Consider the following 27,078-nt stretch of genomic DNA (forward strand, 5'->3'; position numbering starts at 1 on the left):
TCCATGCGCAAGTGAGAAATGCGCCTTGTGTGCGTACACGATTGGCTCTCACCTTCCCCCCTATTTTCTTCTTACAACGCCTACACACATACGCGCGCGTCGCGGTGCCTCCTATGTAAGGTCAAGTTATAATCAAATGATCATAAATTGGCTCGAATGGCTCGTAACATACTCTACGCTTGGTCTTAAGGTAAAACACTGTATCGGAAATGATTTCCTTGTTGTCGCAGCACCGTTATGTTAGGCCACGCATAGTTAGGAATGCCGAGAAGCCACGTGAATACGAAAATCGCCAAAGAGAGAAAAAAAAAAAAAAAAAAAAAACAACGGAAAATTGATCAGCGGCGGCATTTAGGTATAGTGCAGTGAGCAATCTTTACAGGAGATACCACAGCTTCGCTGGCCAACCACCTTTACAGCTTAGATTGGAGCCCCAAATTGTTTTAAAGGGAATGGCGCGCCCTTGTTTGTACGCAAAAAGAAATTTGTCGTATAAACATATTCGGTACCTAAACTATGAATAACGTGAAAATGATGATCCGTTAACAGGTTTTCGTGTTGTGGAACCCTATTAATTCTGCAACGCTTCTAGAATTCCAGTTGAATTGTCTATGAAGGTAGGTCTGGCGCCTGCAATATTTGACGTTGCGGTATCATACGGCGCAATCGGTCACCTTTTTTTTGTTGTCAAACGTTGTCTTTATTTTAAATTAGTCAACGAGTGGCACCGAAATGTCAACAGCTCGCAATTCAGCATAAACAGGTTGCCTTTATTTTAAAGCGGGGTAAGGGGAAATATCTCTTGCGCCTCACTGGCTAAGTGCAAGACGTCGAACTTTCAGGACACACTTTGTTTGCTCATTGGGAGACCAGAGTCACCGGAGGCAACTCATTGTTATTCGGTGTCGGCCATGGCGCCTTCTGCCATAAATTATGCGCATTAATTTCGGGAAGCGGAAGCCACGTCGTCAGTTTCCTCAACAAACAATGCTGCCTTTTATTGTGTCTATAACGTTACGTAAACAAACAAAGAGAAAACTGTGGCCGTTTATAATGCAGGTTTTCTATTGTACTGAGCTCTTCTTCATCGGAGGCGTGCTGATAGGTAACACGTGAAGTTGGGCGTAGTAAAAAGAGAAGGGGGGTAGGGATTATTAGAGTGTCTAAGTGCGGCATGACATCCCTCGCCAAAATATGAATATACCCAGAACTCATACCCTACTTAAAAAAAAGAAATAAAGAAATAAATAAAGAAATCTGCATATATTTTTCTGCAGGTTCACCATACCAATTCGTATGACATTACTACATACAGGGCCTGTATCATACCGGTCTCACCATATGTATAGCGGACCTGTATTGCATACACGTGTTTTCGTGGTCTTACATGACACGTCTACACACAGGCTCGCCCGTTCAAAGAATGTCAAAGAAGAACTACCTAGATGAAACCGATTAAAAAGTAACTAACAGACGACAAAGAAATAACAGCCGATCAAAACTCTACTGTGCAAGAAAATTAAAAGATATAAGTAGTAAAAAGTTAATTTTATTTCTTTCAATAAACATATAACACCCTACACGTCGGCAAATTTTATTTAAGACTTGTGTTTTTGACTTCATCAAGACACGTACTCTGCAATTACTGCCGCAACTTTTCCGTAATGATCTTTGGTGCGCAGCAAGACATCAACACAAATCATCAATACTTCGAGAACTCGTCGAAGTATATCAGGACATATATTTAGGGGTTGTCTCGTAGTGAACCTGGGCTCCGATATATCGGAGTTCGTCCTTAATAGAGAAATCGCTTCTCAGGCTATAAGAAATGTGTGGCTGAACAAGTACTCGTCGTTCCTCCAGTTAAGGAATTGTCGGGTTTAGCCTACATTTAGGTTATTATGCTGCCGGACGCATATATAAGTGTGAAGCTGAAGATAAAGCAAAATCTTGTTTTAGGGCGCAGCACCGGACCAGGCGGATTTTTTCGGTCGCTCACCAGTCACCTAGCTGTGTTTGGAAATTTACGTTTGTCCTTTGTCCCTCTTGTTCCCTTCTCCAGGGATTATTTTCATCATTCTTGTCCAGCTCGCTTGCACCTTTGCATTTAATTGCATTATAATAGCATTTAAGCGCCCGTTTCCGCGTGTCGCGCCGTCGCTGTCACCATGGCCATGGCCTTCGGCGTAACCACCCCGCTAAATTTAGCGGGAAATTAAATTTGTGTTGAGGTCATGTGACGTCAATTTTCCCGCTAACTCTAGCAATGAAAATGAATTTGTTCGTGGGTGACGTGACACGAAGTCATCTGTCGTCATTTTCCTCGCCAAACCTAGCGGGGCAACTGAATTTGTGTTTAAATCAGGTGACGTCATTTTCCCCGCTATATTTAGCAGTGAAACTGAATTGGTGTTGAGGTAACGTGGCGTCACTTTTCGAGCTAAATTTCGCGCTGAAAGTGTGGCAGGAGGGGAGGGCATGGGAGGAGGATAGGAGGGACGGTTGAGGAGGAGGGGATAGGGGGAGAGGTGGAGGAGGGGAAGAGGAGGTGGAGATCGAAAAAAGAAGGAGGAGGAAGGATGGACGAGAAGGGGTGAGAGGAGAAGGAGAATGAAAGAAGGATGAGGAGAATAGGAGGAGCATCAGAGGGAAAGGAGAGAGGAGGGTGGGAGGAGGAGGCGAGAATGAGGGGGCAGTATGGAGGAGGAAGAGGTGCAAACCCTCCCCTCCGCACCCTCCCATCCCCCTAAAGAGCTGCGCTCTAATCTTGCATTGCAGAGATTTGCCTATTAAAAATTCCATCAAGATACGTAATTTGGGACACTGACTGCCAGTCAGCAGCCTTGGTGGAACGTGATGGACCATCAGACGTCATCTGATGCTCCATCAGATGACGTCTGACTGCCACTGCCAAGGGAATTTCATCAACAAAGGCAGCATTTATATAAGAGTAATGCTATACGCACTCATAAATATCGCCAAATGCCTCAATAAAACAAAATGTTCGAGAAAAAAAAAAGCACGACCACCGCGGATCGAACCCGCGACCACTTGCGTACAAATCGGACACCTCAACCACTATGCTATTCCATCGCTTTTTTTTTCTTTATTGCATATGCTATTCCATCGCTTTGCGATTCCACGCATTGGTGCGTGAACAAATGAAATATTTTTTGTCGAACCAGTGTGACCAGTTCAACCTCCATGACCAGTTCAAACATCATGACCAGTCAACCAGTGTGACCAGTTCGAACCACCTTGAACAGTTCAACCATTATGAAACTGGTCAAATTGGAGCAATAACCAAGTTTGAAACTGGTACCAGTTTAAAGTGGTCTTTCCAATAGGGTAGTTTTTTATGCTGGAATATTTATACGTTAGTAACACATGTTATTTCCAATAGAATGATCTCACCAACCAATCTGCGCAAGTGCGGGCATTCCGGAAGTGGTGCCGCCGCAATGTTGCCAGCAGTCATCGCTTTCCGGCTTTCGCGGCTGCATAAGGCTGTGGAGTGCATACATCTCCGTAAATTTTCGTTTAGGACGCCCCGGTATTGGTCTGGATTTCTCCTGTCTTGAGGACACTTCACGATGTTCTGTTGTTTGTAGTGTCTTAGTTCAACAGAAAGCGCAAGAAAGTAGTTAGTGCTTTCTTATCGCTTCAGAATTAGTTCGTCCTCTGCTGCCACGTTCGAGTCATTCACAAAGTGGACCCACTGCGGTAGTGCTACTCCGGTCACGGGAAAAAGAACGACGCCACTACTGGAGCACTCCGGCGGCTCAGACATCTTAATAAACTTAGATACCAGTAAGCAACAAATTCATTGGCGAAAAACAAATCAATTGATTGTTGGTTTGCGCTAGTACCATGGAACAGGAACCAGTGTGCCGGTAGAAACGGGACTCGGTAGTGCCCAGGCTTCTGCAAAACCTCTAATAAAAAATGATTAAGAAGAGTTAAAGTACTTTATAAGGGAGCAAATGTTTTCTAAAAGTTGGTTCGTTCTGGCTGACAGCCTGTATGACCGGGTACAGGTGAACTGCGGGGAGAAGCCTCCACCCAAGCAAGAAGCGATATACAGAAGTACCATGCACGACCCGCTGTAACAACTGGCATCTGTCAAAACATCAGCCATGGCAGATGCATAAAAAGAGCTTGGTGGGTATGAGTTTGCTTGTACACTTTCTATTACATTTTGTTTGCGGAAGTTACGAAAGCTAACCGTCGCCCGATGGTGGAAGATTTGTTTTTCTGGGTATCGATCTTTACGGGTTGGTACTGCAGAACGGATCAGTAACACGAGCCCAAATCAAGTTGCGGCTTAATAGACCAGTACAAGGTGGTGCGGTTTTTTTACTACCTTTTGGCAGTAAGTTTTCCACTGATAAATTTAAAGATGCTGTGTTTTCTCTTTTTGAATAAACAGTAGGACTGATTTTGAAAAACTGAGTTTCATTTCAAGTAGTGCATATCGGGAATGCCTGACTTTTTTTAGTGACAGTGTTATTTCTGGACCACAGTCGTGCTTGAAACATATTAATACAACAACAATTATTACCACTAGAATACCTCGAACAAAAAAGATTCAGAAACGGCCGCTGGCAAGCAGCGAAGCCGTCCGAATCGAGATGGGCAGCTACGAAAGTCAGAGCAGGGAGATTCCAACGCACGGAACAATTCGGGTCGCTTTCCGATGCCTCGTGCCCCTAACGTTATACATTTCAGCTGAAGTGCAACGATATAAATAATAAAACAAATCTCCAAACAAATAGAAAAGCGTTATTTTTCGTGCCGCTCTGTCCTGCTCTGATAATTTTTGTTTGCCACTCTTGTCGAAGCGGCAGAGACTGTGGTTAATACTTGAAGGAGCCAGAAAGTTATCGCCTTTGCATGAAATTAAAAGAAAAAAAGGCTCTACAAAGAGGATAAACGTCGTAGCGCAATCAACGATGGTAATTAATCAACGCACTTTTTTGGGGCTGGATAGTCCTAATTGCACACTTTATCCACAACACTCGGTAAATTCTGCGAGGCGCAGGAAGGAGAATAGAGAGAGTGAGATTTTAAAGCGAAGGCGCTCATTTATAATCTAAATTATCTTCGTCCATCATGGTGGGGTGTGCACAGGGGAATGATATTATAATCTGCGAGTGCGTTCAGGAAACTCACAAAATATGGCATAAAGTACGTTAAAGTTTGAACCAGAAAAAAAAAAGTTTCTCAAATTTTACCCGGTATGCAGAATGTGTATTCCCGGTAGCTGTACGCTTGGTAAATAAAGAAAACTTAAAATAAATTATTTCAGTTAAACATTTTCAAATAGGCTGAGTCATGTTTCGTCGAATAGTAATATTAAATAAAATGTATAATAGGATTACAAATAAAATGAAGCATATTCTCTTTTGTCGAATTTTAATGTGTTTGTTTCTAATCTCTTTTAATTATCAAGCTACAACATGCCTCAGTAGAGTCGCTGTGCCTCCAGTTTTATTTTACATAACCTAGTGACCTTAATATATTTATTTGAATGTTCTTAAATGCTGAACCTTATTTGTCTCTTCAGTCCACCTCTTTGATCTAAGTTCTGCGGAAGTTTTTAGTAAGCATTCGTTTGCTAATTATTTAAATTATTTAATGGAGCAGTGTCTTTAAACACGTTTCAGGTGAGGCATTCACTTTTTGAGATAAATTGCACAGAAGGATATATCACAATGGTTCGCTTTCCAAATTTAACGTTTGCTTGGCGTACCATCCCTGCTTTTTAGTGGATGTCCAGTTGCAGCAGCGATTGTGAGATTTATAAAAAGAATTATGCTGCTCAGGGAGCGAACGTACGTTCAGTGTCTAAACCTGTTTTTTGTGGTTATTTTTTCTCTTTTGTTGATCATCTCTATATTTTACGTTATGCCCCATTCTTTCACGCAAAAGTTAGATAATGCTTATATTTTGTGACATTTGTAGCATTTCTTTGTGTATTCGCGGGCAGATGTATTCAGATGCTTGTTACTGGCAATGCAAATGATGTTGAAAATTTCAGTCACAATTAAGTTGACATTAACGTTGCTTTAAAAAAAGTTTATGACAAGTTCTCTTTGGTTTCGTGATACAGCAAACATTTGTAAGCATATAAAAGACATATAGCTTGTTTTAATTAAAAAATGACACCAATCAATACTTACTTCGTCCGATCGGCCTATATAAAACGCTGGCCTATTATTGGATAAATAGTAACTTCGTTCGCAAGAATAGGGATAGGTATATGCCACAATAGAGTCGCCCTTGCGAAGAAGTGTAATCAAGAAGGTGGTCCTGAAACCAATTTAATTTTTTTTCGCACTTCTTAGCCGCATTTTCCTGCTTCTATTCGCCGCATTTTGCTCGTCTTTGAATTAATCTCTATAAGGTTTAGATTTTCTGAAGTATGCAGACAGTTCATAATTAATATTATCAAACGGTTTATTTAAAAGTACGCCCTTTCTTCATTATTCTCAATATGTCAAATTCCAGTGGAAAACTCGAAATATGAATGCGTTATTCAGAAACATCGTTAAGAAAAGAAAACAAGATATGTCACAAGGTTACATATGAAACCATAAAGTTGAGAAGCAGACTTTTTTAAACTCTCAGCGGGTCTACTCGACATCGTAAATATTTTCACGTGATTTTTTTTTGTAATTCCTTGCTGAAATCCATTTTACTAGACCAAACAAAAATAAAAAAAAACTGTAAAGCTTTGCCGCTCCTTTCACACCCTTGACGTTAAATGTATCTACGCCATTGAAAAAACAAAACAAAAAACAAGATTGCTGTCTTTTCAAAGGAATCTGAAAGGCCCATTCAGGTCTGGTTTAAGATTTTGCAAGCTCCTGGTCCTTTTAACAACATGAGCATATAGAAACCGCAATATTTGAACGTAGGCACTCTGTTGAAGGCTCTAATGGATTAAGTGTGCATGCATACAAAATCCCCGCCGAATAGAAGGGAAACGTTCTTCTAAAATCTGCAAATGAATTCCCATTGAGAGTCGAGTGAATGAAATGTTTAGAACAAATATTTGCTTTGAAACTCCCGTCGTGAAATTGAAACCATGTTTAAAAGAGCTTGTAAGGGTAAACAAATACCTTTCATTTCAAGCGCTAATGGGACTTGAAATTACAAAAATTTGTTTTTAGCATTTGCTGGTTCTCGCGGGTCGTTTAATCACTGGAAGAACCACATTTCCCACATTTCCGGTTTGTCATGTCCCTGGTTAGCTTCTGTAAATGTGAATATTTTCGACGGTCATCCATCTGGTTAGGAAAGATTTAAAAACTAACTTAAAACTGTAACCAAGCTTTATTAAAAGCAAAAATCGCGACGTTTCGGGGCCAACTCAGACTCTTGATCACGGGTGACTGTTTTTGTCGCGCGGCCTCTTTTTTGTCTTGCAGGCCTTTTCCATATTAGAACTACCGAAATCGTTTACTTTTCTGGTTTGATACGTATACAACTCCTTAGGTTATAATCGGAGAACGTGAATGTCTGCTCACTACGAAATATATATAATTTGGATTTCAAGAAGGAATGAATTTAGCCCCTTGCTCTTAGGATAAATGACCCAGGGAGAGTAAGACCAAAGTACTTTCACAGAGTTCCTTTAGCAGCTATTGGTGTAAATTCATATCATGCTACTCAACTAAAACAAAATGCTTTGTTTACACTATTGAAACATCGTATATGTATAAGAAATGGATAGGTCCAAGAGGCGCATATGATCAAATAAGATTATATAAGAATATACAAGAATATTATAAGAATATATGAGACAAATATATGAAATATATAACATTATATAACACGTTACAAGAAACTGACAAGAAGTTCCATATAATTTCTTATGTAATCTCATAACGTTCTTATAAGTTCATAAAGCTCTTGTTTGTCATTTTACGTAATTGATTGATGGTATGCGTTGATTGGATGTAAACCTTTCTTATAAATATAATTTTTTTACTAGAGTATTTAAGTTATGTAGTTTGATTATCTTGTTTCAGTGTCGTCCACAATTGTTCAAATTCGCCAACTGTGTGTATCTTTTACTATGTACACAAACTTGATCAAATAATGTAATGTTTATTCTAGTGACTGTTCCTGCTACGTCGGACTTACAAAACGATCACCGGGTTACTGTTGTAAATCGGCTGCCCAAGTGTTATATTCTTCAGCGTCATACGTTTAACAGAAAGCTCGTAAATATAGTGTAACATCAGCAGTTATTTACATTCTTGTGACCGTTAACTACATTTACCTATTGTCTACTTGAACCGCGCCATAAACAGTAAAAGTTAGTAAGTGAAGAAGTTACTACTTTTTACTCAGTTACTGCTTTTTACTAGCTATTTACTACCTCAAACGCGCGATAGCTAGTGACATCAGCTTCTATGCGGGAAAGCAAGAACATGGCTCCTTAAACCTATGGGCACGTTGTTTTATAGACTCTTGTAAAAAATTACTGTGTAAAGTTACGTCTTAAAAAGATATAAATTCCTTGGAAAGTTTAGCAACAATGCTGGTGCGAAAGCAGCACCATATTTGTAACATCGTTCACGCACGACGTGGTCACTGACCAAACTACTTTTTTTTTTTAAGTGATCAGTATAAAAGACGCATGGGTACCCACTGGGGGTAGCGAATGGGTTAGCATGCCGTGGCGTCTGTGTAGTGCGCGTGTGTTTCGTTTGCTATATTTCCTTGTGCTAAATTCATAGTACTTGTGAAGATGTGCATGTAAGCAGCTTGTCAAATAATCTATGTCTACAATATTACTTTTCCAATTTTTGATTTGACGTTGACTTGCGTCACATAGGTCTTTAAGAGTTAGTGATTGTTACTACTTAAATTTAGTGAACAACACTAGGTTGGTTGGTATTCGTTACTAGCTTGTGGACCTATAACCGGGACTAGATATATATATATGTTACTAGACACCTAGTAACGTATAGACATATGTTACTAAGTGCCTAGTAACATATGGGAGAAGCACAGACCCTAGTGAAGTCAATTGTATGAAAAATTTCTTGTGTCTATTAAACACTTATGATCATACAAGATATACAACAATTAAAAAAACAATATATAATAGAAGGAACTTATAACAAACTTCTGACAAGTTTATTAGAACGGTTCGTATATGTTTTTATATAATTTCTACAGTTCTTACGTAGTTAGTAAACGGTTCTTATATTATTCCGATATGTTCCCAAATATATTGTATGATGCATATGTGTATATTCAACACAACAGTGTCTCATAGAATTGAGAATTTTCAATAGGGCACTATCTTTTACCTAGTCAATACTACTAGCTTTTCTAATCGTGTAGCATCTTCACGCTACTCTTCACGACATTGGAAATAAAAAAGGTAATCGTAGCCTCTACGCTCTCTTTAGGCTTAAATGACGAACACTTCGGAATCCTATCTGAAGCCACTAAAGCGTGGCCTCGAGTGACCAAATATGTCGACGTCGTCCAAAAAGTTGTACTTTCCGAACAATTTTTTTAGAGCAAACCCCGGGTTCTAATATTCTACGAGGGTCGGCAAGTACCCCTTGTCATCGGTTGAGGGGTCCTCCACAAGGGCCCAGTTTCCCTTTATACATACTTCGCCGAAAAAAGATCGCGGATAGTTTGCGCATGGGCCCTTGCCGTCATTCTTTTCTAACAAAGGGACCGGCAACGCCGACGTCAGACCGTGCGGAGAATAAACAGTGTGTACTGTTGATTGGAAGCACCACCCTGCATCCTAACGCGACAGCATTGAGAGCAGTTGCCATGAACACCAGTGCCATTCTTAGTTGTCAATGACATTGTCGACAATTGGCTGCGAAACCTAGTCAATGATGGCTGCCACCATAAAACGAAGGAGCGCGAAAGTTTAACGATGAATTATTTATTAAGCTTTTTCTAGCCACTTTTGGGCTAACAAATGATCAGACGTAATCTTTGACCACATTTTTGGCACGACTCTGTGCTGTCAATAAATGACGCGACCACTTGATTCCTGAACGGGTCTGTCAAGACGAGACTCAAGTTGACGAGGATTGTAGAGGTAAAACAATATGGTGGTCTCCAGGCGTGGATGTCTGTGGATCGCGTACCGCACTAACTGAGAGAAAATGAAACGGGATGCCAGCAACGCTACTTACGTTGGTATTACTTGCTCTTGAAGGTTGGACGTTGAGGTAAGTTACCTTAATTTGTGTGGTATATACCCGCCTGTTGCCCTAAAGAAAAGTGTAGCTGGGTTTTCTTTAACTCACGTGTCCTCGCGTCACGATACCTTCTATGCCACTTCTTCTCTCTCCCTAAATTTAGCAGACAAATTGACGTCACGTGACCTTACAACATGAAATATACATCGATTCGGTTTCCTTGCGAAATTTAGCAGGAACATTTGCGCCATGTGATCGAACCAAGTGACCTGTACATCAATTTTGTTTCCCAGCTAAATTTGGTGTGGAAATTGACATTGGTGTGCCCTGCTGCACGCGACATATACACCGGTATCGTTTCGCCGCTAAATTCAGTCGGAAAAATTATGTCACGCGACCTTTTTTACCAATTCATTTCCCACGCTAAATTTGACGGGAAAATAAATATCAGCTGACCTGATGTCGCGATCTTGTGCACCAATTAAATTTCTTTGCAAGATTAGGAGAGGCAATGAATGGCGCGTGACATTTGGGCTAAGTCAGTTTCTTCGTTCAATTTATAAAAATAAGATATATTCTCTTCATTCCTTGAAACGACTCTTTAGTGCCACAATAAAAAAATTTAAAGATTGCGCCTTAAAGACTGCATTTCATGGATTCACGATTTTGAAGGCAAAGCAACCTACGCATTTTTATCTAAGTATTTACCTTGCATTTTATTCTGCTTTGGTCACAGTGTTTGAGCATAATAAATGTTTTAAACCGGTTTTATTACGACTTTGTTTCGTTCTTGTAGGTTTTGCATTCTCTCTATTTCAACGCTAAAGAAATTACCATTTGAAAAAATTGTAAATCGTAGTCTTGAATGGTGTGCCATGATGAGTCTCCTACTGACGAGTGGGCTTTGCCTCATGCACACTCTAAATGCGGAGAAGCCAGATTGTCAAACCCATATGGTGATACGGCGCTGCTGGCCATTGGGTCAGCTGAAAACTGAAAAAGAGGGCACAATGAAAAGGACTGGACAAATACACCGGTGACTAAGAACTGACTTTTACTTTATCCTCTTCGCAGCCTAGGGTCTCTTTACTTCGACCTGCAGCATATTAAACATCTTTAAATAACCTTTTGGCCTACCGCCCAACGGCCTATGGCAAACTGCAAATACTGTCGTTCTTTTTCGTGAACCGTAGATGTCGAGGTTCTCACGCAATCTTCTCCTGTTTCTCCAATGGCCGAGGCCTCCAGCACCTCACGCGCAAAAAAGTTATTGTCCCTACGAATGACGGTTATGGTGGTGAGCTCTGTATCACAGCCACAGGTCCGGGAATGAGCTGACAAATGTTCCGCTGATGCACTTTTCACTGAGCTGCGTGCTCCCTCGCTCTATCGTTTATACATCGGCAAGTTTGGCCGATGTAGCTCGTCTCGCAGAGGAGAGGAATATGACAGACGACCCCGTTTCGCAATGGGCATATAGTGTTTTATGAGCTGTGTCACATATCCGTTGTTGGTCATGTCCTTTGTTGACCCTGCGGCACATGGCGTATGCTTTGTTCGGTGTCGAACAAACAACGTGAATATCTTGCCTGCATGGGATCTTTTTTTAGCCTGTGACTCACTCCATGTATGTAGGGTATAACCGCGCGATTTTCAATCGCGTTGGTGAATTCATCGCTTCTTCGCGGCTTGCTCCTTTCCGCTTCAGTTTCTTGGAGAGGCTCTTCTCACGTTCGCTTCCTAGGAGAGTTCTCGGGTATCCAGAATCACGTGGTCGGGTGGTCTGTTTACTAAAGTTTTTCTCAACTTTATGATTGCAGGACTTGCTTAGCGTGGAGACGACGGCGTTGGAATATAGCAGATAATACTACCTGAAATGGCTTCATTAAACAAGTACAAGATATCACCCCTTGAAGACATGACATTTTTTCCACTATTTCCGTTCTTGCCTCCCAGCACACGAGCAATGTTTTAAGATGTGACTTCAGCGCAGCAAGGTGCCACAAATTCTACCAAATTTTTATGAACAAATAGTCAGGCTTTTTGTTGTTCAGTTCCGTTTCTTCTGGAGCTTGCTTAGTAGTTTAAAATTTCACGACCAAACGAAGTCTTACAAAATTAGGAGATAGCTTGAGTGTAGACTTCCAACTTGGGACATTACACGTTTTTCTTCCGATAAAAACGGTTAGTTTTCTTATTTTCCGCATTTGAAGTTAGATCAGACCCGCATGAAAACGTTCGGAAATCTAGAAAGAGGCAAAGACTTTAAAGAAATATTAATATATACACACAAATCTAGAAAGATGAAACAGCGGTCCTCATCGTGAGCTTCCTGAAGACTGTAATGCGTTTTCGTCTGTTTTTTTCCTTTGCCTGTAGTAGGCCTTACGACGAAAAAAAAATTATATCTGCGTAGTTTGCAAATTCCCGGTCCCAACTTGGCACTAATAAGTTGCGTCTCTAATGCAGGGTTCTGTAAATTTTATTGCTTAAGAGGCCGGATTAAAGACCTGTCGCACTCGCGAGAGCCGGAAAATAAATAGGATAGTATAAAAATATATACAAAATATATGAGCCTAACTAACTATTTTAATACGACAATTTATTCGAGTTTAAATTTATTTTTAAATGCGAAGATGAATAAAAATTAGGCATATTCACGCAAGGCAGAAAACTAATGACAGTGCTAGAGTTGATGGTGACAATCTGCAATAGTTATCACACGTGGCATTACGCGCGATATACATGAGAATGGAAGGGAGTTTTATCATATACATAACATGAGTCAGGGTGTTGTAAATAGTAATTTTGGAAATTACTGTTTACATAATACATAATATGGTTAGAGAACCCTCGATTTAATGCCCAGCTTATTTTCAGATTATTTCTACTATACTCTTTTCTTCTCACATAGAGCGCACCGAGGCGCCGTTTTTTTTGTTTTGTTTTTTACGTGAATTTATTTTTGCGTTTAAATATCGGGTTGCTTGCCGGACATCACTGGAATATCGTATCTAGCCGCTAGCGCCATCTGGCTTGCATGCCGGGGCTTGGAAGCCCCTGCTTTAAGACATTGGTTAAAGACAAAGTACTTTTTATGGCCATAACCAGTCCAATAAATGCGAAATCTGGCTTCTTTCCTGGTTTTCCATATGATTACCGAAGTACCGCACAAGATAAATACGCCAGGTGATAACCGAGTAATCACTGGTGAAGCCGTAATTCACCTGCTCGGGAACTGAGGACAGAGAAAGCCTGGTTTTTACAAGACAAAGAGACAGTAAGGCCTAACCCTGATATTTGCTTGGCAAATTAGTGCCTAAATACCTCAACTCAGCCAAAATATCGAGTTAGGTTATACCTTCTCTTCTGAGGCCTTTATGGGGCCCACATTGCAAAAATATCAAAATCTTAATTCAAAAAACTGTGCAACTTGCGGTGGCATAGGAGTCATGACAATGATAGAACGGATCTCTAAAACGCTTCTTCATGTAACCCACTTCGTTTTTTTTTTCTTTTAATATACTCACAAATTCTTAATCTTAGTAACCAAATGGAAGACATTTCTCCGCCCCTACCCTTTCTATTCGCTTAAAACAAACATGAGGGTGACAAAAAGCTTGCCGAAACAAAATAATGAATTAAATTTTCTTCCTTAGGATGAAGGACAACACTCAATTTTGCTGTGTTCTGCGTTCAAAGGGATCTCAAACTATTTATTTGGCTTCTATTTTGCCTCATCATGTTACACTTTTCATTTATCAAGCACTATTTTAGTGATTTCATACTCTTTGAAAATGCGGGCCTTCTTGATTGTTCGAAGGGGGAAAAAAATGACAACATGTTTCTGTCTTTAGTTGACCGAAATGCCTGATCTTTTGTTTTTTTCATTATATAGTTTCCACTGAAAAGCTTTTGCACAAGCAGCAAAACTTTTCTGAACCACGAGCAACATTTGTTTTCACGCATGCGTGCGAACGACGACTATAATGGTGCAATGTCATTGATACATATTTTTTAAGCTTTTTCTATAACATATTTTTATAATGATAACCACGCTCTAGCGTGGATGGAGATTCTACATGAGTCATCAAATAAAGTATATTTTCTCTTAAATGTAAAAACTGGATACCCTTTGTAAAAAGAGCTTGATCGCTTGCGTGTGCACTTACAAAACAATGAAGCACACAAAGAAAAAAACAAAACAAAAATAAGCAGAAACAGTAACTAATAAGGTGGCTGTTCAAAAATAAATTTGTTCTTTTCTAAACACTAGTTGGGGAAACCGAAATAATTGAAAAATGTACGGGAAGGCACGATGTAAACTTTCTTAAGCCACAGTGATAAAGCCACAGTGATATTTTTGAAATCACATTCCCATACCGAAAATTTAAAAAAAGAGACATGGAAGGGGGCAAGGAAAAAAAGGATATTTCGAGAATTTAAAACGATTGATTTAGAAGAATAAAAAAATGAATGACTTGACAGTAAAAACTACATTGCTTCCTAAAATTGTGACCAAAAGGAAATGTAAAATCCAAAGATAAGAATGCCATTTCATCTGCACTTAAAACATGCGTCCTATTCTATCCGTGTTCCTCAACTAAACCAACAGATTCGTCTGCCTTGTCCTCTGTTTTCTAGAGTGGGCGATGTATGGGAAGCGAGGATCTCTCGGGCACAATTTTAAGAGAAAAGAAAAATGAAATCAATAAAATATTGCATGGCAACAGCCGATTTTAATTGATACTGACGATGATGATTGAAACATCCAATGTAATTAGCCCGACCAGTAAAACGGAGAGCTATTTTCAAGCATAAAGTGCGCTTTGACGGAATCCCTAATTCCCGAATATTTACCGTCCGTCTGCGCATTTTACGTTAACTATAGAAAAAAATGACGTAACGTGGCCTAATGTCACATGATCTATACATAAAAAAGTATCTTTATGTCACGTGATTTATATCACGAGTTTATCACGACCTTTTACCAAAACCCCAATTCAGTTTTTCATTTAATTTCAGTGGGGACACGCCCGTCACGTGACACGCCCATTCCCTCTCCTTCCTTTCCTCTCGCTTCTTCTCCAACCCACACCTTCCTTGGATGACCTCCCCAACTGCATCCCCTCTTCCACCTCTTGCCTCCCTCCCCACCAGGTCTGGGCAGTATCGTGATACAAATATATCGCTATAGTATCTTAGAGGTACTTTCAAGTGTCTGTATCTCTGTATCGAGATACATTCGAAAAATGTATTAGTATCTCAGTAGTGAAATACATTTTAGATGTATCGCTAATTGTTTCACGATACTTTGCCATACTTATGTATCTCGTTACATTTGTTGTCATTTTTAAGAAGCATTTAAAATATAAAAACGTTTGTTTGGTGCTATGTGCTTCGCAATTCATACTATGAACCCGCCTTATAAAATAATTCATCTCAATCACCAACATAAATAAAAAGACTGTGGTTTAAAAAAGACTACGGGCAAGAATAACAAAATCGGCTCCACTCACAAAGCCCTTCACACGTTTCAATTTTGCAGAGAACACCCTAAAGGAGTTGTGTGAAGAAAAAGCACGGCCCTGTTGTTCAATATACTACACGATGGCTGACACAGATGCTTAGAACACGGCTGTTTGAGGTGCACTCTCACGCGTAAACCGGGTTAATTTCGGACAGGCGTCTTTTTCAAGTGTGGTACGCAGTCTTTACCTTTCTGCGACTACTGTAAAGACTTATATTTTTGCGGGCTCAATATTTCGCGATTAAGCTCAAACCTGAAGTTCTGGAATTATTTGCGGGTTCTAATTCTTGTGACGCTGTGGGATCTTCAAATAGATTCCTATGTGTTTAGATTATACCGGAATTGTTAGCGGGACCTATTTTTCACGAATTGTAGGCTATTTGCGAAATTCGCGAAAATTAGGTCAGCGCGAAAATTATGTCGTTCACAGTATGTGGCTCAACGGGGATGACATGTTTTCTTTAGCGGCATTGATAATAAATAAAAAGTTCGAGGTAAGGGAAACAGCATAAAATTACACAAAACATGAGCACAAGCATAAATTACCATTCATATTCGCCCTCGAACTGCACTCTCCCTACCCAACACTGTTCGGGAACTAATGTATTTCTATAAGTATCTGTATCTGCATTCCGAAATACTTTTTCGCTGGTTTTGCAGAAGTATCCCAGGAATATGCCGTTACATAAAAGACAAATTGATATCAGTATCTGTATCTTGGGCCTTGATACATATGTATTTCAGTATTTTATTCCCGCATACTTTTTGGGGTATCTCTCCCCAGCCCCGCTCCCCACATACCTCCAATGTCCCTCTTCGCAGCCTCCTTTCCCCAGCTCTTTTTCTCAAACCCCCCGCCATTCTCCTAGGGTGCACTTCCTCCTCCCTTCCTGCCGCTTCTCCTTCTTGGCCATGTGACAAAACAATTCAGTTTCTGCGCTAAATTTCACGGGCAAATATACCTCACGTGAGACACCGCGATTCCCTCTCCCCATTCCTGTCCTCTCTGCCACACTCTACCTTCCTCTCATTCCCCCCCTACAGCGACATGTTATGCAAAATAAATAAAAATGGGTTCCTTGCTCTCAGGATGACTGTTCCAAGTTTGGTGTGGGTAAGAACTTTTTTTTATTTTAATAAGGCTATAATATTTTGAAATCTGCCATGAGAGAGGATTACTGAAAGTAGTCAGCCTTCAGTGCATTCTTCCTTCAGACAAACTATTTATGATGAAGGGAAATTGGAATAAGTAAGGACTCCAATCTGCATACATGCGACAGTCCTTTATGTTACCTGGTACATATAATTACAAAAAAGTATGGGAAGCCCTAAGCTATTGTATTTACATCTGTACTATTTTATGAAATTATAAAATGATGGTTGGTATTATTTGTCAACATACATTTTATTTGAATAATTGCCTAACTTCTCCGCAATACCAGTAAAGGCATTGAAAAGAAACGTCAAGGATAAAGTATTTTCTAGAATCATCTTTGTTTTTCAATAAAAAGAAACAAGACAAACGCAGCCTGGCTAAGGTTTCTTTTACGGCTTTCCCCAACGGATTGCCCATCTCACCAAAGCGGAGACAAGAAAGCACATTTCGAAAGTCGATGGAGGATTTACCACGTAATCCTCTTTTCAGAAGAATTTCCCGAAATCCTCGGTATTCTAGCGAAAGATCAGAGCGGAGTCTCCTTCAAAATATTAGTTTCTTTTTTCGGGTCAAGACGCGAACAAGTCGTCAATTACGGCACCTTGGGTGGCATTGTCGTATCAGTCATTTTTCTTTTTTTAATGTTATTATTGCCGGCTTTAGACGACTGCATTGCCTCTCAGAGATTTCGTTGGCCAAACAAACCAATGAAATCCTATGGCGGAATAAATATATGGTTCGCGTCATGGTCAGCAATAAAACCTTATGCGATGCTCCGTTCAAAAGAAAAAAAATATATGAGAGTCTGGTTTTGACCAGGTAGCAGTGATCACTGAGTGTTCCTCAGAATCGTCTTTGCATTATTCCTAAAAATTAAGGTTTATATATATATATATATATATATATATATATATATATATATATAATATTTAGTAAAATTTAATACATACAACACAATTTTTACCCATACAATAATCGTATTGAAATCCTCCGAAATAAACTAAAAATAAAGCCTATTTTTTTATCACGGTGTAGTCAGGTGAAAATATTTTTTCTCCCTCGGAATGTCCAATATTTTAACGTTATAGACAAGAGCACTGTGAGCAGAACCCTTTTAGTCGCTCTTTTTTAATTATTTAAACCTCCAAGTATGATTAAATATTTTACTACTATTAGAGTATAATATTGCAGTCACGATTACAAAGTAATTTATAATACGCGAAATATTATTAAGCCAATAAATGACTGCGAGCCGTAGTCTTCTGTATGTAGAGAGATGATGGTGATTTTCAAGACGAAAATATTGCGGAATTAATATATAAAAGTGTCCATTACAAACGTTGTCACCATGTCACCCCGATAAGATATTAAAACTTATAATCTACATGTTGTATAAAGCACTTCATTGAACACATTGAGCAGATGTGTTTTACATCAAGAACCTTTTCTGATATGCAGATGTGTTGTTTGTATATAAGAACAAACAATCTGATTAAAGTGAAGGTTTTGTTTGTGTTCTAAGTTGTTGCTACAAGCCAATGTGGCGCATATGGTGCCTGGGCGTTGGTAAAACTTGATCGAAATCCCAACTCCAAGGCAGTCATCGTTGCTTTTTCTAGTGTTATTGGTGGTTTTAATTTTGTATTTTAACTGGCATTCTCTGACTTCTTGCAGTAAAAAAGTCCCTGAATCCTCTTAGGTAAATAGCGATATTGCAAACTTCCAGCTATTCTAAATCACTATTCTTGTGTTTTTATTGGCACGAATAGATTGTATATAGTCTCGGTGCACTCTTAGGTGATGCATAACAGTTCAAAATTGAAGCTTGGGCGTGTTGGTAGGGAATGTTCATTAAAACGTCAGAATATGTCGCAGAGTATCGCGAACATATTTTTACTCCGGTTGTAGCAACTTTATTGAAGAAAAGTAAAACGGAAGGTGGTGTAAAAAAGGTTGACGTCCCCCCCCCCTCAAGAAAACGAACAAAAACAAACAACAACAACAAAGTCGTTGTGTTTTCGTATTTACGTAGAATTTCTCACATCGTTAATAAAATAGGGAAGATGGCATATAGCTGTCACTGTTTTCTCCCAGCCCCTAACATTTTTCTAATTTATGTAAAAACATTATTAATACAGCTTTGGGGGGGGGGGGGGGGTTGTACAAATAAGCATAAGAATCAGTTTGTTGACTCCACAAAAATTAAAAAAAACAAATATTTCATTGCACTTTCCTGTGGTGGTAAACGGTACTAGGGTGAACTGGCAGATACGTTAGCGATATTTTTTTTTTTAAATGCCGCGAAAACTACATTTATACTGTTTGTGCAGGTGAGATATACGACCAGGGCGACATAGCATAGGGGCTAATCGTAAAGACCAGTCGTATAGTTAAGTATAATTTGTTAAATAATTGTTTAATTGGTGAAAACAGACAGAAGGTTCTAATTAGAAATTTGCTGAGCGTCATCGAAAACTACTAGGTCGACTTTTTAAAAAAAAAAATATAAAACGCAGAGGCAGCATTTTGTAGCGTTCTGTGAAAACGCTCTTTTTGGGCACCTTCCTCGGTTTCGGTTTCTTAAAGGAGTGCACCTCTGCGCCAGCGGTCCTGCTCCCCATTGGCTGAGACGCGCAACATACGTGCGCCCTAGTTCCCTCCGTCCTACGAGGGAGGCGAGAGGGTGGCTTCGCGATGCGACAACCGGGGAGTAGGACCGCGGGCGCAAAATCGTTCTCGGGCACTACGCTTGGGGTTAACGTCGAGCTGCGGCGGCGGTGTGCTGTACGGCTGAGATGGCGAGGGCTCATCGGAGATCGCGTCGATTTCCGCAGCGTTCCAGAGTTCGTTCACTCGGCCTACAGCGGCACCTTTCGTGGGGTGCGGCACCTCCTGTAGAACGTTCGTCACGTGGAACACCGCGCGTTCATCTTGCTGCTCTATTACACCCTTTGCGACGCCTATTACCCTTCCGAGAAGCAGTTAGACGTTGCCTTCCAAAAGAACTTCCCCGCGGCATCGGTCACGACGGGCACAAGGGCACTGAACGGAGGCGACAGGTTCACGCGGACCGTAGTGACTCGGACCGCAGCTGCCGTCGTTTTGGATCCCTCGGTGGTAGGACGGGCTTTCGAAGCACCAACCTGTTCGCTCGAAGGTCGATTACGGCACCGTACTCACACCGGAGGTGCATGCCAAAGATAAAGACTCTTGCGCAGTTCGCAAGGGCGACGACCTTGACTGGACAGGTCTCCCTATAAATTTTGTCGCGAGCAGTGCACCTCCCAACCGGCATGACATGGTGTCCTCCAGTGGTACATATTTGCGGGCCGTCCAAGGGCATCGTGACTTTCCGAAGGTGGAAAGAGAGATTCCCACTTAAAATAGAGTAATCTGCTGCGGTGTCCACGCGTGCAGACCAGTCGTGGCCGCCGAGGACAGTGTTGAGGTTGTTGAGTACCGTTGTTGTTCCGATGCTTGTCGTCAATAGAAAGGGGACCCTCCAGCGCTCTTGACCGATGTTTCCGACTGTCTTCGGCAACTCCACCTCCAGGGATTGCTGCGCTTAGTTTCCCCGACGACTTGCGAGGAGTGACAGACTCTAATGCTCGTGTCCCACTAGAGCAACAGGCAGAAGCAAACCACAACGACAAGTCTCAAACGAGAGTCTTTCGCGATTCGAGAGGCTTTGTAGAATAAAGGATGCTATGCTGAAACACGAGCATCATGCACGCGAGGGTATCTTTGGCAGGCTTGCAATCGCTCGTGCTTACTTCAAGAGCACCAAACGACTAAATGCCTGTCAAAGGTACCATCGCGAGCATGCTGCATGGGTTTGAGGATTGTCGCTGTCTTTTGTCTCTGTCTGTCGCTCTAGTGGGACACGGGCATCACTGCGGGATCTGCGTAGAACCGAGGCTGCGCGGTGGGTTGACGGCAAACGAAAACCCCGGCGGCGAGCCGGTCGCGGATATGCGACTGGCCGAGGTATTCGTCGACGTCCCGAGGTCGCTTGCCGTACCTTGGGCGTGGGTCGGTCGGCTGAAAACCTCGGAGCCCAAGCTCGGAGTAGTAGCACCGGCGAAATACATGGCCACCATCACCACATTGGAAGCATTATTGGCGCCTGTCTGCAGCCGTCCACACATCGTTATTTCAAGGCCCACGTTGCTCGTGGTGGGAAGTGTACTGTGGCAAAGGGGTGTCTCGTTGAGGTGCCACCGACTACTGTCTGGATGGCAGGTGACGAGCTACGGCTGCGTAGCTCGGTGCTGGTGGTTCTGGAGCGACGTTGACGAGAACCTCCGGATACAGCGCTTGCTGAATTTCTTACCTGACAACCTCGGCGATTGAGGGCGAAGCTAGGCTTGCGGCTGGAGTTAGAAGCTTATTTAGTTTCACCAGGACGACGTACCGGATGATCTCGCGGATGTCGAGGGTATTGCCGTCTGAGGGCGAGAGTGCAGCAACGGCGGGAAGTCGCTGGTAGTGGGAGGCGCGCGCTTGGAGGGCCCGATCGATGTTCGTTGCCTCAGTGACGAGGGCTTTGACGGTAGTCGGCGGTTTGCGGACGAGGCACCCAGAAATGTCATTCTTCGCCCCGCGCATAAGAATTCGTAGCTTCTTTTCGAATCGAGGCGATTTGCAGCGCGCGTCCCTGGATTTCAGAGTGTACGTCCCTTTTGCCCGTCTGCGCTGGGCTGTGGGTTTACATGTCAGTTGGCTGTGCCATCCTTTGTGGGCACACTTCCAAACGCTGGTGAAAGATAAATTGCCTCCTCTTATTTTTCCTTTGGTGTTCTCTGGCGACACTAACGCGTTTTTTGCTTCAACCTCTAAATCGGCCTTAGAATCTATGACAAATAATTATCTAGACAATCTATCAGTGCGGCTTCAAAATAATAAATGACAACTAAACGTAAAAAAAAAAAAATATGTAATTTTCACTCCCGTTAATAGGTGCGACAACACTAAGGTGACAATATATTTCGAAAATCAAATTATAGGGGAGGTTACAGAACAAAAATTTCTTGGTGTGTTGTTCAATCGGGAGTTAAGTTGGAACACGCCCATAAATAAACTGAGCTCTGAGCTATCCCGAGCCTTCGGATGTATTTATAAAATAAGAAATCTCATACCTTTGTGGCAAAAAAAATATATACTAAGTTTCTTTAATTACAAACTGTGTTATTGGATTTCAGACTGGGGCACGACCTCGGCAACCAATTATAATAGGTTGATCATCTTACAAAAAAAAATTCTACGACTATCTGAAAATTATAAAGGTAAGCCTCAAATCTCCCAACTGAACCGCTGTTCAACAAATATGGCCTACTTAAAGTGAACCAAATTTATTATTTTAAATTGTTACAGATAATACACACAAAAAAACTCTTCGCAATTCCGCCAGAAAACACAACGTATCACACACTCAGACAAGGAATCAGACGACCTCCAAAAATACGTACCAATTACGGAAAACAAACGACATGCTTCCAAGTCGCCAAAATCTTGAATAATACGGAAGATCTAATAGATTTTAACTGCAATATAATTCAATTAAAAAAAAGACTCAAGACACTTCTGGTGGGCAGTGACATTGTGTTCTGATATGTAAGTACTGTGTACTTATTAAATCATGTCCATATTTCACTTTTGAATTGTTAAAACATGTTTCTGACCAATTTGGTTTTATCCTCCTTTGCTGAAAAAAAATTATCGTGGGATAATTGATCGATCCTGTTGTTTATTGTTTCTGAGTTATATAGAATTTTATAGGTTCTTTTTTTTCTAATTTTTGTGTTCAAAAATCTATGTACCCTGCACTGCTGTGTTAGAACTGTAAAGGGGACAGAGACCTCGTCAGGCATCACGCCTTTAGTCTCTGCCCACCTCCCGGTCAATCCGGTAAGAAAGGAAATAAGTAAAGAAAGAAAGAATAGAATTCCAGGATGTCTTTAAAAAATCATTGCACTATTTTGGGAAAAAAATAAAAAAAATAAAATGTACTCTTGGTGAGTCCCATCCGCGACAAAGAAATACAGCTTGAATCTTTGTTTCATTTTATGTTAATTTTCGACGAAACTATAGCCTCATTCGTGTCAGTCTAACTAGGTCTTAATGGCCGAAAATCTTTGACCACACCACAGGTTAGCCGAACCGCATTGGTGTTCTCCACTCACAACATGAATTTCAACAAGTCACGTCAATCGAACAACGTGTATTGTACGTGCCCCATGGTGCCGCGTTATTCAAACAGGATTTGAGAAATGTATTAAATAACAAAGCATACCCAATCTACATTGTCGACGATAGTCACTTCACTACGATTGAACAGAATCCGGCTTGTTTTGGTGCACGTCTTAACGAGTGCTTCTTTTTTGCACAGTACCAAAACAAATGAACGAACGTGTCTATTCCGACCCATACCCCTGACCCTATTCAACCACTACGGTCGGCCAGAAGTGCCGCACAGATCAACAGGACGGCGCCACAGAGCCCTTGAGACTATAGTTACCTTGATACTTGGTCTCGCTGCCCTCGCCTTGTGGCCTTCTATTAAAGATTAGGTTACCGCTTCCTGCCGAACGACCGCAGCTTGGAGTCCAAAGGTATTCATCGGCGCATCAAATCTCTGGAAAGAACGTAGGAAAAGGGGGAGAGCTAGACAGCGAGGCATCATTCCTCGTTTCAAAGTTCAACCTGCGAAAAAAGTGAAAGAATTACTCTTGATTTGGGGGAGGCAGAACTTTGACCCCGCGCTTCTGTTTGCGTGTGTGTGTGTCTGGGAAGAGGGGTGGGGGCAGAGGTAGGGAGTCGTGAATAGAGACAGGAGCGTCATTTCATGGTTTTAGTTTTGAAACATCCCTGAGGGCTTCGGTGACGTTGTGGTGAAGCAACAATATTAGAACCACAATTTCCGGAGTGGTCTAAAACGGGCGGCTTTAGCAGGCTGTCCAGATAATGCAACTAAAAAGGTCAACAATCACGTTTCCCTCGTCGTTACCCGTAGTTGTGGCAATATCTAAAAAAAAGTTTAAACAGAAAAAAAGAATGGCCTTTTTGCAAAAAGTAATACTGAAATATATAAGAATTTAAGATTTTTAATGAGTTCGGAGCCAAATATATATATATTTGTCACTATCACACGAAACGTACATCATCATATCGCTCATGGCAACAGCGATGCGCTGATAGTGTTTTTATGTCGCTGCTGTTAATACTAGTCTGTTACAGTATTACGAATTTCAAGCAAAATTGCTCGGGGTAGAAAGTTTACAATTTTTATGAGAAAAGGCTATCATATTTACACCCGAAAAAAAGTGAAGATGTTCCGCAATTTTGTACTCCACCAAAATATATAATAGCAGCATAAGTAAGTTAAATCATGAATAACAAATAAACGAACTCGACGGATATTCAAATTGAGTTTTTGACGCATTTCACTCCATGGCACTTCCAATATTGTTTCCATTGAGCAGCTTACTTATAATTTTTTCGAAGGGCTATTTTGTTCATCACAGGAACAAAGCTATCACAGATATTTGTTTCAAAAAATTGAAACAGCACAACCCCCCCCCCCCCCCCAAGCAAGATTTTTTGAACTCAAACGAAACCACCCGAAAGCATTAATTTCACGGCGCGTGACTTCTTTTGCAAAATCTAATATACTTTTGACATGACATAAATTTGATAAATTTAAAAAACTGTTTACGGCTACAATTGTATAATCAAAAAAAAGCTACACCTTTAGCTTTTATCCAAAGGAGAGTTCGACGGTTTATAGAGCTACACTTATTGAAGCAATTTTCGGAATACCCATGCACAACTATTTCTGGCATGCTATTCAGTACCTACAAGTTCAAAATTGTTATTGGAGAAACGGCAACTAATGGCGGTGCCAAAACCTGCATTCAAACATTCAAACGCTCTCTATTGGGGTGGCGTCAGGTGGATAAATTGCAAGTGGAACAGGCAGCTTAAGGACTGTCTTTTGCGCGTATTTTCTCGTTTCTCTGGTGTCAGCTTTTCCGAATCTGATTGACACTTTCAAACTTCTTGTTACCCGCCGAGAGCAAGCTGTACAGCCGTATCACAACATTTGTTGTTAGGTTTTCAGTGTCGCTAATGGAAGTTCTCGTCCACGCCGATCATATTGTAAAAAAAAACACATCGCGAAAAAAAATATGTGTCGAGTAATTTAGTTTGCTATTTAAGATTTGTCTATTCATTTGTTACAACAGATTGTTGGCAAATCATGAAGCGTCAATTGTTTTGCCAGTGTTCTTTTAAGCTGGACACTAGCATCTGATCTTGTCAGACGACAGTAATCTACCTAAAACTATTTATCATTATCATCATCATTTATTAAACCTTGAAGGCCATTGCTGGCATTACACAAGGTGGGAGTAACTGCTGAAGAAACATTATATAAAGGAACGAACAAAAAACTGGCTTACATGCTGTAAAAATTGTTATATAAAGCAGCAAAAACAGTAAAAAAGGACTTAAAACATTTTTAGGGAAAAACAGCCGATGAAACAGAAAAATACCTAAACGATTTCTATAAACACGAATGCAGCTTATATTCCGCAATATAATACCTTGTTTTTTTTTGCATTAGGTTTTAAAAGTTCCTCATTACCAAAGTGAACAATAAGGTTAATTCGCAAACATATTTGCGTGTTTTATTCACGCATTAGAACTAACAAAAAATTGAAAAAAAAATAAGAAAATCAAATTACTTATGTAGTCCTTCGGGGGGGGGGGGGGGGGGGGGACGAATCAACAGGGTGTTCTTGTTCATACTCTGATTGTTGACTTCAGTGCTTTTGCTTTCTCTGTTCACATTTAGTTCGACGAAATGTCAGATTTTATTTTTGAATTTCTTCATGGATTAATATTTGCTTCAAAGGTAGAAACTTGAGACGGACATTGCCAAGAATTTGTTAGTGCAGTTGTTGGGTGGTACTAATGATTGGGCGATGCGAGGAAGTAATTATACACACAGAAATTAAGTAAATAAAGACTATTCGTTAATTATGCTCTTTCGTGTTATTTTAGTATTTCAGTAGTCAAAAATGAGTGCTCAACATGTTCGAATTTGATCAACATTCATTTTGCCGGAATAGCATGGATACAACTCTAGCCGAACTTAGTTTTTTTTTCTAACTATAATAAGCTGCATCAGTGTCATTTTAGTCGGTTATTTAACTTTAAATGTCTGTTTTTTATGAAGTAAGGTCCGTTCAAAAAAAGAAACGTTGCATGACAAAATTTTTTACATTGTTTCGCGACAAAATCAAATGTCGACTCACGACTGTACTTATAATACACTACGCGCACAAGCGTCAGAACTCTGCTAAAGTAATTTAAGTGTTTTATGTGCTGTATAAAGTCTTCAATAAGCATGTAAGCTTATTAAAAAGAAATATTAATTATAGGTTCCATGTAAACCCGAATACCCTAGTTTCAATGGTACCGCTATTTTTCATAAGCGGCTGACAATGCCACTCTTTCTATTTCTGTCGTAAAATATTCTCCAACCGCAAATGAATATTATACTTTGCAACGCCAAAATGATGATAAAAGTAAACCTGGCCTAGTTTATAATACGACCAACGAGATATTGTAGAATTCGCCGGTGTTCAACAAAAAATATTATAATTTATGTATCTTATTATTACATAGCCAATGTACAGTAGCAGTTCAACTAAAATATTATAATTTATGTAACTCATTACATAGCCAATGTAGAGTAGCAGACAAGAAGTTGGCGTTCATCCCGGTCGCTGCTCCCAATTCATCTCGCCTAACGTAGGCTTGGTCCTGGTCTCCTCCTGTCCTCCTCTCTCGGAACCACGGCGCTCTGCATCCCTGCGTCGGCCGAATTGAGAGCGGTGGTCCCCAAACGGCAGGTCGGGTGACGGACTCGACAATTGAAGCGAGCTTGGTCTTCCGAGAAAGCATTCTGGCGGACCTGTTGATCGATATGAACGTGGCAACCACTCGGCTGTCGGCCGCACCACCGAAATATTTTAATTTGTTCTACGCTCTCAAAGCATACCGGAATATTGCGATCGACATTTGTAATTAAGATGATATTTATAGATATCATTATATGGACAAGAGTTAACTAGATGAAATCATATACTTGTAAGTGGTACGATTATTGTATGCAGTGCGTTGGAGAATCGTGG

The sequence above is a fragment of the Ixodes scapularis genome, unplaced genomic scaffold (assembly GCF_016920785.2).
Source record: "Ixodes scapularis isolate PalLabHiFi unplaced genomic scaffold, ASM1692078v2 PGA_scaffold8__174_contigs__length_109621045, whole genome shotgun sequence".
Classification (NCBI taxonomy): Eukaryota; Metazoa; Arthropoda; class Arachnida; order Ixodida; family Ixodidae; genus Ixodes; species Ixodes scapularis.